Raw genomic sequence first — 12,309 nt, forward strand, 5'->3', positions numbered from 1 at the left:
CCCGAGCGGGCACGGAGACAGAAGCAAGCCAGGGGCAAAGCAAAGCAAAGCAAGTCAAGTCAAGGAGAACTGCAGCAAGGCAGAAGCACGGCAGAAGCAGGCTGGAGCAAGCAGCAGTGGGGCCAGGAATCCAAAAGAATAACAAGCAATGAGGAAGAGAAAACTGCAGGTATAAATGGACAGGGGGCGGAGCTAACTCTGACTGACCAGGCCGCGATAGGCTCTCCCACTCCTGAGCCTGCCACCCTGATTGGTGGGAGCCGGTGTCAGTCTAAGAGGTCTGGCCTCAGGTGTCGACTGATTAACCCTGGGAGTCTCCACAGACGTAGTGCCTGGCAGATCCTTTACATACAGCTTCCCTTTCACATTATAGAAATCCATCTGTTTCTACAATTTAACCTCCAAAACCAAGAACCTCCCGCCACCTTCTCCTCAATAAACAAGTAACATTTTTATGACTCCTACATTCAATTCTGCCTTTAGACTGACAGCATCTTTCCTCTCCTCCCGCCAACAATGAGATATAGACATCATCTTAACAAAAATCAACATATAAATGCAGAAAATAATGCCTTATATTCTTGCGCAAGTCCTCTTCCTTCCACCATAGCAGAGTCCCGACTTCACCCATCCATTTGTTGATCACGCCGCCGCTTCCTCCGGATCATGTCGTAGTCGAGCCTCGTGACTATCCAACCACCGTAACGCATCTTTCGGATTTTCAAAGAACTGTACGGATCCTAATGCCGCCACTCGGAGCTTAGCCGGATACAACATGGAGTACTGAACTCGAAGATTCCTCAGTCGTCTTTTAATGTCCAGAAATTGCATCCTCCGTTAATGTATCTCCGCAGAGAAATCTGGATAGAACGACACTTTCACCCCGTTCACTCTTATATCTTGCCTTTCTCGGGCCTGTCGAAGAATCAGATCTCTGTCCTTATAATGAAGCAATTTCACTAGCACCGGTCTCGGTGGCCTCCCAGGTGGGCCCGGTCGTGTGGGCACTCTATGAGCTCTTTCCACCGCAAACAGTGGGGTCAGCGATTCCTTGCCAAAAACCTCCAGTAGCCATTTTTCGAAGAAAGCATCTGGATTGGACCCCTCAACTTTTTCAGGGATGCCCACCATCCTGACGTTATTTCGACGCAAGCGGTTCTCCAGGTCATCGGTTTTTGCTAAAAGATACGTAACATCCACCGCCACAGCATTCACGTCTCTTCTCATAGGCAGCATACTGTCTTCTATTTCGCTAACTCGACCCTCCACCGCTGTCGTGCGTTCCGACACTTTTTGAAGATCATGCCGTATTATGGACAAATCTTCCTTAATTGCCCCCACCTGGCAGGTAAGTTTAGCTAGCGTGCTATTGCTCAGGCTTACCGCCGAAAAAACATCTGCCAGCGTTGGGCCCGGTTTGTCCAGGGTCTGTACACCTCGATCCAATCCTCCTCCTAAGTCATCTGCAACAGTCTCCCCATTCTCTTCCTCCTCTGCCTCCATTTGCGCTCGCAGCGGTTCAAATCTAGATCCAGAACGGCCAGCCTGCTCCTTCCCTCCATCCGCCATCCTTTCCCTCTTATCACTGTTCACAGGGGTTTTTCTGGCAAAGCGTTCCAGCCGCGATGCCGCCGCCCCTCTCACATCCCTGTTCACTGCATATGAGCACATGTCAGCGCCATCTTGCGCCCCCAGCTCACCGTCCTCTGCCGTCCTGGATCTCCTGGATCGGGTCATCACAGCCTCCGATGCGTCCAGAATTTTGTCTCCCTGATCACCACGATTTCCCCTCTCTCCTCAGGTATGTCTCCGGTAGGAGAAGTGAGTCTTTAGGATGGTTCTGTAGGATATCGGCAGCGGGAGCTCCGGTTTATGCTTCCTTTCACATGCGCTGCTAAGCCACGCCCCCCATCCATAGTCCTTTTTAATCGATTGTGAAAAAAAATCTAAACGACATAATAAAAGGTCAACCGAACCACGTATTCCCAGAGAGTACCCCACACTGGTACTAGCGAGGCCTTAAGCTGTGTAACTTCTGCAATCATGATGAGAGCAGGCACATTCAGCTTAGAATGGCCATTGACAATAAATGCTTTAATCCATAGTCCTTTTTAATCGATTGTGAAACAAAATCTAAACGACATAATAAAAAGTCAACCGCACCACGGATTCCCAGACAGTCTCCCACACTGGTACTAGCGAGGGCTTAAGCTGTGTAACTTCTGCGATCTGACGAGAACAGGCAAATTCAGCTTAGAATGGCCATTGACATTAAATGCTTTAATCCATAGTCCTTTTTAATCGATTGTGAAACAAAATCTAAACGACATAATAAAATGTCAACCGCACCACGGATTCCTAGACAGTCTCCCACACAAACACTAGTGAGGCCTTAAGCTGTGTAACTTCTGCGTTCTGACGAGAGCAGGCACATTCAGCTTAGAATGGCCATTGACTTTAAATGCTTTAATCCATAGTCCTTTTTAATCGATTGTGAAACAAAATCTAAACGACATAATAAAAAGTCAACCGCACCACGGATTCCTAGACAGTCTCCCACACAAACACTAGTGAGGCCTTAAGCTGTGTAACTTCATCGTTCTGACGAGAGCAGGCACATTCAGCTTAGAATCGCCATTGACTTTAAATGCTTTAATCCATAGTCCTTTTTAATCGATTGTGAAACAAAATCTAAACAACATAATAAAAAGTCAACCGCACCACGGATTCCCAGACAGTCTCCCACACTGGTACTAGCGAGGCCTTAAGCTGTGTAACTTCTGCGATCTGACGAGAGCGGGATCATTCAGCTTAGAATGGCCATTGACATTAAATGCTTTAATCCATAGCCCTTTTTAATCGATTGTGAAACAAAATCTAAACGACATAATAAAGAGTCAACCGCACCTCGGATTCCCAGCCAGTCTCCCACACTGGTACTAGCGAGGCCTTAAGCTGTGTAACTTCTGTGAGCTGACAAGAGCAGGCAGATCCAGCTTAGAATGGCCATTGACATTAAATGCTTTAATCCATAGTCCTTTTTAATCGATTGTGAAACAAAATCTAAACGACATAATAAAAAGGCAACCGCACCACGGATTCCCAGACAGTCTCCCACACTGGTACTAGCGAGGCCTTAAGCTGAGTAACTTCTGTGATCCGACGAGAGCAGGCACATTCAGCTTAGAATGGCCATTGACATTAAATGCGTTAATCCATAGTCCTTTTTAATCGATTGTGAAACAAAATCTAAACGACATAATAAAAGGTCAACCTCACCACGTAGTCCCAGACAGTCTCCCACATTGGTACTAGCGAGGCCTTAAGCTGTGTAACTTCTGCGAACTGACGAGAGAAGGCACATTCAGCTTAGAATGGCCATTGACTTTAAACGCTTTAATCCATAGTCCTTTTTAATCTAATGTGAAATATAATTTAAACTACATAATAAAAAGTCAACCGCACCACGGATTCCCAGCCAGTCTCCCACACTGGTACTAGCGAGGCCTTAAGCTGTGTAACTTCTGAGATCTGACGAGAGCAGGCACATTCAGCTTAGAATGGCCAGTGATATTAACCCCTTAAGGACGCAGCCTAGTTTTGGCCTTAAGCCTGCGAGCCCATTTTTCAAATCTGACATATTTCACTTTATGTGGTAATAACGTCGGAATGCTTAAACCTACCCTAGCGATTCTGAGATTCTTTTCTCGTGACACATTGGGCTTCATGTTCGTGGTAAAATTTGGTCGATATATTCAGTGTTTATTGGTGAAAAATTGCAAAATGTAGGGAAATTTTTTTAAAAAATTGCATTTTTCAGAATTTAAATGCATCTGCTTGTAAAACAGACGGTTATACCAACCAAAATAGTTACTAGTTCACATTTCCCATATGTCTACTTTAGATTGGCATCGTTTTTTGAACATTCTTTTATTTTTCTTGGACGTTACAAGGCTTAGAACATAAACAGCAATTTCTCATATTTTTAAGAAAATTTCAAAAGCCTTTTTTTTAAGGTACCTCTTGAGTTCTGAAGTGGCTTTGTGGGGCCTATGTATTAGAAACCCAGATAAAACACCCCATTTTAAAAACTAGACCCCTCAAAGTATTCAAAACAGCATTTAGAAAGTTTTTTAACCCTTCAGGCATTTCACAGGAATCAAAGCAAAGTGGAGGTGAAATTTGCAAATTTCATTTTTCTTGCTGAATTTCAATATTATTCATTTTTTTTTTCTGTAACACAGAAGGTTTTACCAGAGAAACACTACTAAATATGTATTGTCCAGATTCTGCAGTTTTTAGAATTGTCCCACATGTGGCCCTACTGAGCTCGTGGACTAAAACACAAGCCCTAGAAGCAAAGAAGCACCTAGTGCATTTTGAGTCCTCTTTTTTATTAGAATATATTTTAGGCAGCACGCCAGGTTTGAAGAGGTGTTGAGGTGCCAAAACAGTAGGAATCCCCCAATAGTGACCCCATTTTGGAAACTACACCCCTCAAGGAAATCATTTATGGTTGTTGTTACCATTTTGACTGCACAGTTTTTTCACAGCACGTATTTGAATTGGGCTGTGAAATGAAAAAAAATTCATTTTTCCCAATAAAATGTCATTTGCGATAAAAATTTCTTATTTTCACAGGGAACAAAATACCCAATTTTGTTGCCCAATTTGTCCTTAGTGTGGCAATACCCCATTTGTGGTGATAAACTGCCGTTTGGGCCCATGGGAGGGCTCAGAAGGAAAGGAGCGCTATACGTTTGTTGGAGTCCAGATTTTGCTGGATTGGTTTTCGGATGCCATGTCGCATTTGCAGAGCCTCAGAGGTATCAAAGCAATGGAAACCCACCAAAAGTGACCCCATTTTGGAAACTACACCCCTCAAGGAATTCATTTATGGTTGTTGTTAGCATTTTTACCACACAGTTTTTTCATAGCACCTATTTCAATTGGGCTGTGACATTAAAAAAATGAAATTTTTTCCAATAAGATGTAATTTTTTATCAAAATTTCTTATTTTCACAGGGAACAAAATACTCAATTTTGTTGCACAATTTCTCCTGAGTGCAGCAATACCCCATTTGTGGCAATAAACTGCCGTTTGGGCCCATGGGAGGCCTCAGAAGGGAAGGAGCGCTGTGTGTTCTTTGGAGTACAGATTTTGCTGGTTTGGTTTCTGGTGCCATGTCGCATTTGCAGAGCCCCAGAGGTATCAAAGCAATGGAATCCCACCAGAAGTGACCCCATTTTGGAAACTACACCCCTCAAGGAATTTATTTATGGGTAATGTGAGCATTTAGACGCCATAGTTTCTTCACAGAACTTATTTGAATTGGGCTGGGAATGAAAACAAAATTATTTTTTTCAAATAATATTTAGTTTTGGCTGAAAATTTCTTATTTTCACAAGAAACAAAATACCCCATTCTGTTGTGCAATTTGTTCTGAGTGCCACAATACCCCATTTGTTGTGATAAACTGCCGTTTGGGCCCATGGGAGGGCTCAGAAGGAAAGGACCACCATTTGGCCTACTGGGGATTTTCTAGTGCGAAGTCATGTATGCAGAAGCACCTGAGGTACCAGTACAGTTGAAACCCGCAAGAAGTGACCCCGTTTTAAAAACTACACCCTTAAGGCATTCATCTAGAGGTGTAGTGAGCATTTTGACCGGAGACCTACACCCCATAAACTGTAATGTGGGTTCTCCCGGGTATGGCAATACCCTACAAGTGGCTGTTATCAGCTGCCTGGGCACACAGCAGGGATCTGAGGGGAAAGAAGAGGGGGGATAAGCTGTGCGGAGTGCATCAGGGTAAGTAAAATTGGGGTAAATTATAAACCAAGGGATGTATGATCAATTTTAAAACACTCTTTCATACAGAGCTCTTGTTATTCGGGACACGTGTCACATTAATATATTGTGTCATCCCTTATCGCCCTCTTATAGCAGACTTTGCACCTCTTTTGACTTTTTCCCTTCTTGCCAGTTTGGGGAACTCCTCCTGGAAAGTGTTGCCCTGGTCAATGCGCGTGGCCTCGCTTCCAGAAGTACTGGGTGCCCCCCCTTCTTGGTCCCTAAAGATTAGGTTCTTGATAATCACCTCTTGAAATTCCAGGAAAGTTCCCGTCTGACCTGCACATCGACGTAGCACGTATGCATTGTACAATGCCATCTGTATGATGTGCCCGGCCAGCTTCTTATACCACACCGCATGGCGCTGTAGGGCTTCAGGGCTTGATCTGACAAGTCCACCCCTCCCATGTACCTATTGTAGTCCAGGATGCAGTCTGGTTTGGGGGTGGCCTTTCCTTCATATAGCCTAAACCTGTAGGTATACCCTGATGCACTCTCGCAGCTTATACATCTTCACGCCATACCTTGCCCTCTTACCCGGCAGGTACTCGCGGAATTGAACCCTCCCTTTAAAATGTACCAGGGACTCATCAATAGAAATACACTTCTCGGGGGTGTATGCTTGGGAAAACGAGGCACTGAAACGGTCTAATAGGGGTCTCCGTTTATACAAACGGTCAAAACTGGGGTCATCTCGGGGTGGGCACGGCTCATTATCAGTATAATGTAAGAAGCGAAGTATTGCCTCATTTATTTATTTTTTTAGGTTCCAGTTCAGTTCTGAAGTTGCTTTGAGGGGCCCATATATTAGAAACCCCTATCAAATACCCCATTTTAGAAACTAGACCCCTCAAATTATTCACAACAGCATTTAGAAAGTTTATGAACCCTTTAGGTGTTTCACAGAAATTTTGAGCAAAGTAGAGGTGAAATTTACATATTTTTTTTTGTTAGAAAATCCTCTTTATACCATTTTTTTTATAACACAAAAGGATTTATCAGAGAAACGCAACTTAATACGTATTGCCCAGATTCTGCAGTTTTGAGAAATATCCCACATGTGGCCCTAGTGCGGTAATGGACTGAAGCACCGGCCTCAGAAGCAAAGGAGCACCTAGTGGATTTTGAGGCCTCTTTTTTATTAGGCACCATGTCCGGTTTGTAGAGGTCTTGTGGTGCCAAAACATTGTGAACCCCCCAAAAGTGACCCCAATTTGTAAACTAGACCCCTTGAGGAATCCATTGTAGTTTTCTTGGGGTGCATGCAGCTTTTTGATCAGTTTTTATTCTATTTTTAGGTGGCGTGGTGACTAAAAAACAGCAATTCTACTATTGTTTTTTTTTTACAGCGTTCACCGTGCGCTATAAATGACATATTCACTTTATTCTGCGGGGCGATACGATTACGGCGATACCAGATGTTTATAATTTTTTTTATGTCTTATGGCGTTTGCATAATAAAATAAGTTTTGTAAACAATCATTCACTTTTTGTGTTACCTTATTCTAAGAGCCAGAACTTTTTTATTTTTCAATCAATAAAGCCGTGCGAGGACTTATTTTTTGCGTAACGAACTGTAGTTTCGATCAGTACCATTTTTCGGTACATGCAACTTTTTGATCTCTTTTTATTCCATTTTTTGGGAGGTGAAGTGACCGCTGTAGGAGCTGTGACAGCTGCTGAACAAGACAGCAGCTGTCACAGCTCCTGTATCTGTCGGGAGGACGGCCGAAATGGCCGTTACTCCCGAGACGTACTATTAGGTCATGGAGCGCGAACGATACAGCTGCCATGACCTAATAGTACGTCCAGGAGCGGGAAGGGGTTAAATGCTTTAATCCATAGTTCTTTTTAATCGATTGTGAAACAAAATCTAAACAACATAATAAAAAGTCAACCGCACCACGGATTCCCAGACAGTCTCCCACACTAGTACTAGCGAGCCCTTAAGCTGTGTAACTTCCGCAATCTGACGAGAGCAGGCACATTCAGATTAGAATGACCATTGACAATAAATGCTTTAATCCATAGTCCTTTTTAATCGATTGTGAAACAAAATCTAAATGACATAATAAAAAGCCAACCGCACCACGGATTCCCAGACAGTCTCCCACACTGGTACTAGTGAGGCCTTAAGCTGTGTAATTTCTGCGATTTGACGAGAGCAGGCACATCCAGCTTAGAATGGCCATTGACATTAGATGCTATTATCCATAGTCCTTTTTAATCGATTGTGAAACAAAATCTAAACGACATAATAAAAAGTCAACCGCACCATGGATCCCCAGATAGTCTCCCACACTGGTACTAGTGATGCCTTAACCCCTTAAGGACGCAGCCTAGTTTGGGCCTTAAGGCTCAGAGCCCATTTTTCAAATCTGACATATTTCACTTTATGTGGTAATAACGTCGGAATGCTTAAACCTATCCAAGCGATTCTGAGATTGTTTTCTCGTGACACTTTGGGCTTCATGTTTGTGGTAAAATTTGGTCGATATATTCAGTCTTTATTTGTGAAAAATTGCAAAATTTAGACAAAATTTACAAAAAATAGCATTTTTCAGAATTTAAATGTATCTGCTTGAAAAACAGACGGTTATACCACCCAAAATAGTTACTAGTTCACATTTCCCATATGTCTACTTTAGATTGGCATCGTTTTTTGAACATTATTTTATTTTTCTTGGACGTTACAAGGCTTAGAACATAAACAGCAATTTCTCAAATTCTTAAGAAAATTTCAAAAGCCTTTTTTTGAAGGTGCCAGTTCAGTTCTGAAGTGGATTTGAGGGGCCTATGTATTAGAAACCCCCATAAAACACCCCATTTTAAAAACTAGACCCCTCAAAGTATTCAAAACAGCATATAGAAAGTTTTTTAACCCTTCAGGCATTTCACAGGAATTAAAGCAAAGTGGAAATGAAATTTGCAAATTTCATTTTTTCTGCTGAATTTCAATTTTATTCAATTTTTTTTTAGTAACAGAGAAGGTTTTACCAGAGAAATACTACTAAATATGTATTGTCCAGATTCTGCAGTTTTTAGAAATGTCCCACATGTGCCTCTAGTGCGCTCGTGGACTAAAACACAAGCCCTAGAAGCAAAGAAGCACCTAGTGCATTTTGAGGCCTCTTTTTTATTAGAATATATTTTAGGCAGCATGCCAGGTTTGAAGAGGTGTTGAGGTATCAAAACAATGGAAACCCACCAGAAGTGACCCCATTTTGGAAATTACACCCCTCAAGGAATTCATTTATGGTTTTTGTTATCATTTTGACCGCACAGTTTTTTCACAGCACCTATTTGAATTGGGCTGTGAAATGAAAAAAATGATATTTTTTCCAATAAGATGTCATTTTTGATCAAAATTTCTTATTTTCACAGGGAACAACATACCCCATTTTGTTGCCCAATTTGTCCTTAGTGCGGCAATACCCCATTTGTGGTGATAAACTGCCGTTTGGGCCCATGGGAGGGCTCAGACGGAAAGGAGCGCTATGTGTTTGTTGGAGTCCAGATTTTGCTGGATTGGTTTTCGGGTGCCATGTCGCATTTGCAGAGGCCCAGAGGTATCAAAGCAATGGAAACCAACCAGAAGTGACCCCATTTTGGAAACTACACCCCTCAAGGAATTCATTTATGGTTTTTGTTATCATTTTGACCGCACAGTTGTTTCACAGCACCTATTTGAATTGGGCTGTGAAATGAAAAAAATGATATTTTTTCCAATAAGATGTCATTTTTGATCAAAATTTCTTATTTTCACAGGGAACAACATACCCCATTTTGTTGCCCAATTTGTCCTTAGTGCGGCAATACCCCATTTGTGGTGATAAACTGCCGTTTGGGCCCATGGAAGGGCTCAGAAGGAAAGGAACGCTATGTGTTTGTTGGAGTCCAGATTTTGCTGGATTGGTTTTCGGGTGCCATGTCGCATTTGCAGAGCCCCAGAGGTATCAAAGCAATGGAAACCCACCAGAAGTGACCCCATTTTGGAAACTACACCCCTCAAGGAATTCATTTATGGTTTTTGTTATCATTTTGACCGCACAGTTTTTTCAGAGCACCTATTTGAATTGGGCTGTGAAATGAAAAAAATGACATTTTTTCCAATAAGATGTCATTTTTGATCAAAATTTCTTATTTTCACAGGGAACAACATACCCCATTTTGTTGCCCAATTTGTCCTCAGTGCGGCAATACCCCATTTGTGGTGATAAACTGCCGTTTGGGCCCATGGGAGGGCTCAGACGGAAAGGAGCGCTATGTGTTTGTTGGAGTCCAGATTTTGCTGGATTGGTTTTCGGGTGCCATGTCGCATTTGCAGAGGCCCAGAGGTATCAAAACAATGGAAACCCACCAGAAGTGACCCCATTTTGGAAACTACACCCCTCAAGGAATTCATTTATGGTTTTTGTTATCATTTTGACCGCACAGTTTTTTCACAGCACCTATTTGAATTGGGCTGTGAAATGAAAAAAATGATATTTTTTCCAATAAGATGTCATTTTTGATCAAAATTTCTTATTTTCACAGGGAACAACATACCCCATTTTGTTGCCCAATTTGTCCTTAGTGCGGCAATACCCCATTTGTGGTGATAAACTGCCGTTTGGGCCCATGGGAGGGCTCAGACGGAAAGGAGCGCTATGTGTTTGTTGGAGTCCAGATTTTGCTGGATTGGTTTTCGGGTGCCATGTCGCATTTGCAGAGGCCCAGAGGTATCAAAGCAATGGAAACCAACCAGAAGTGACCCCATTTTGGAAACTACACCCCTCAAGGAATTCATTTATGGTTTTTGTTATCATTTTGACCGCACAGTTGTTTCACAGCACCTATTTGAATTGGGCTGTGAAATGAAAAAAATGATATTTTTTCCAATAAGATGTCATTTTTGATCAAAATTTCTTATTTTCACAGGGAACAACATACCCCATTTTGTTGCCCAATTTGTCCTTAGTGCGGCAATACCCCATTTGTGGTGATAAACTGCCGTTTGGGCCCATGGAAGGGCTCAGAAGGAAAGGAACGCTATGTGTTTGTTGGAGTCCAGATTTTGCTGGATTGGTTTTCGGGTGCCATGTCGCATTTGCAGAGCCCCAGAGGTATCAAAGCAATGGAAACCCACCAGAAGTGACCCCATTTTGGAAACTACACCCCTCAAGGAATTCATTTATGGTTTTTGTTATCATTTTGACCGCACAGTTTTTTCAGAGCACCTATTTGAATTGGGCTGTGAAATGAAAAAAATGATATTTTTTCCAATAAGATGTCATTTTTGATCAAAATTTCTTATTTTCACAGGGAACAACATACCCCATTTTGTTGCCCAATTTGTCCTCAGTGCGGCAATACCCCATTTGTGGTGATAAACTGCCGTTTGGGCCCATGGGAGGGCTCAGACGGAAAGGAGCGCTATGTGTTTGTTGGAGTCCAGATTTTGCTGGATTGGTTTTCGGGTGCCATGTCGCATTTGCAGAGGCCCAGAGGTATCAAAACAATGGAAACCCACCAGAAGTGACCCCATTTTGGAAACTACACCCCTCAAGGAATTCATTTATGGTTTTTGTTATCATTTTGACCGCACAGTTTTTTCAGAGCACCTATTTGAATTGGGCTGTGAAATGAAAAAAATGATATTTTTTCCAATAAGATGTCATTTTTGATCAAAATTTCTTATTTTCACAAGGAACAACATACCCCATTTTGTTGCCCAATTTGTCCTTAGTGCGGCAATACCCCATTTGTGGTGATAAACTGCCGTTTGGGCCCATGGGAGGGCTCAGAAGAAAAGGACCACCATTTGGCCTACTGGAGCTTTTCTGGTGCTAAGTCATGTATGCAGAAGCCCCTGAGGTACCAGTACAGTTGAAACCCCCGAGAAGTGACCCCATTTTAAAAACTACACCCCTTAAGACATTCATCTAGAGGTGTAGTAAGCATTTTGACCCCACAGGTACTGTGTAAAAGATAATGCGCAGCAGATGGTGCAGAGTGAGATTTGCAATTTTATATATATATATGGCATGTCAGTGTCCGATATAGTGTGCCCAGCATGCGCCACCGGAGATATACACCCCTTAAATTGTAATGTGGGTTCTCCTGGGTACGGCAATACCCTACATGTGGCTGTTATCAGCTGCCTGGGCACACGGCAGGGCTTAGAAGGGAAGGACCACCATTTGGCCTACTGGAGCTTTTCTGGTGCTAAGTCATGTATGCAGAAGCCCCTGAGGTACCAGTACAGTTGAAACCCCCGAGAAGTGACCCCATTTTAAAAACTACACCCCTTAAGACATTCATCTAGAGGTGTAGTGAGCATTTTGACCCCACAGGTACTGTGTAAAAGATAATGCGCAGCAGATGGTGCAGTGTGAGATTTGCAATTTTATATATATATATGCCATTTCAGTGTCCAATATAGTGTGCCCAGCATGCGCCACCGGAGATATACA

The 12,309-nt window shown here is 42.6% G+C and overlaps 6 pseudogenes; all 6 read right to left on the reverse strand.

Annotated features, from left to right (window-relative positions):
* Positions 1-1,964: 1,964 nt before the first annotated feature.
* On the reverse strand, positions 1,965-2,084 carry LOC142699987 (5S ribosomal RNA; annotated as a pseudogene).
* A 67-nt stretch (positions 2,085-2,151) lies between these two features.
* Positions 2,152-2,270, reverse strand: LOC142694563 (5S ribosomal RNA; annotated as a pseudogene).
* Positions 2,271-2,337: 67 nt separating this feature from the next.
* On the reverse strand, positions 2,338-2,456 carry LOC142706306 (5S ribosomal RNA; annotated as a pseudogene).
* A 253-nt stretch (positions 2,457-2,709) lies between these two features.
* LOC142669261 (5S ribosomal RNA) lies at positions 2,710-2,828 on the reverse strand (annotated as a pseudogene).
* A 253-nt stretch (positions 2,829-3,081) lies between these two features.
* Positions 3,082-3,200, reverse strand: LOC142700544 (5S ribosomal RNA; annotated as a pseudogene).
* Positions 3,201-7,931: 4,731 nt separating this feature from the next.
* LOC142676074 (5S ribosomal RNA) lies at positions 7,932-8,050 on the reverse strand (annotated as a pseudogene).
* Positions 8,051-12,309: the final 4,259 nt, after the last annotated feature.

Source organism: Rhinoderma darwinii, chromosome 1, assembly GCF_050947455.1.
Source record: "Rhinoderma darwinii isolate aRhiDar2 chromosome 1, aRhiDar2.hap1, whole genome shotgun sequence".
Taxonomy (NCBI): Eukaryota; Metazoa; Chordata; class Amphibia; order Anura; family Rhinodermatidae; genus Rhinoderma; species Rhinoderma darwinii.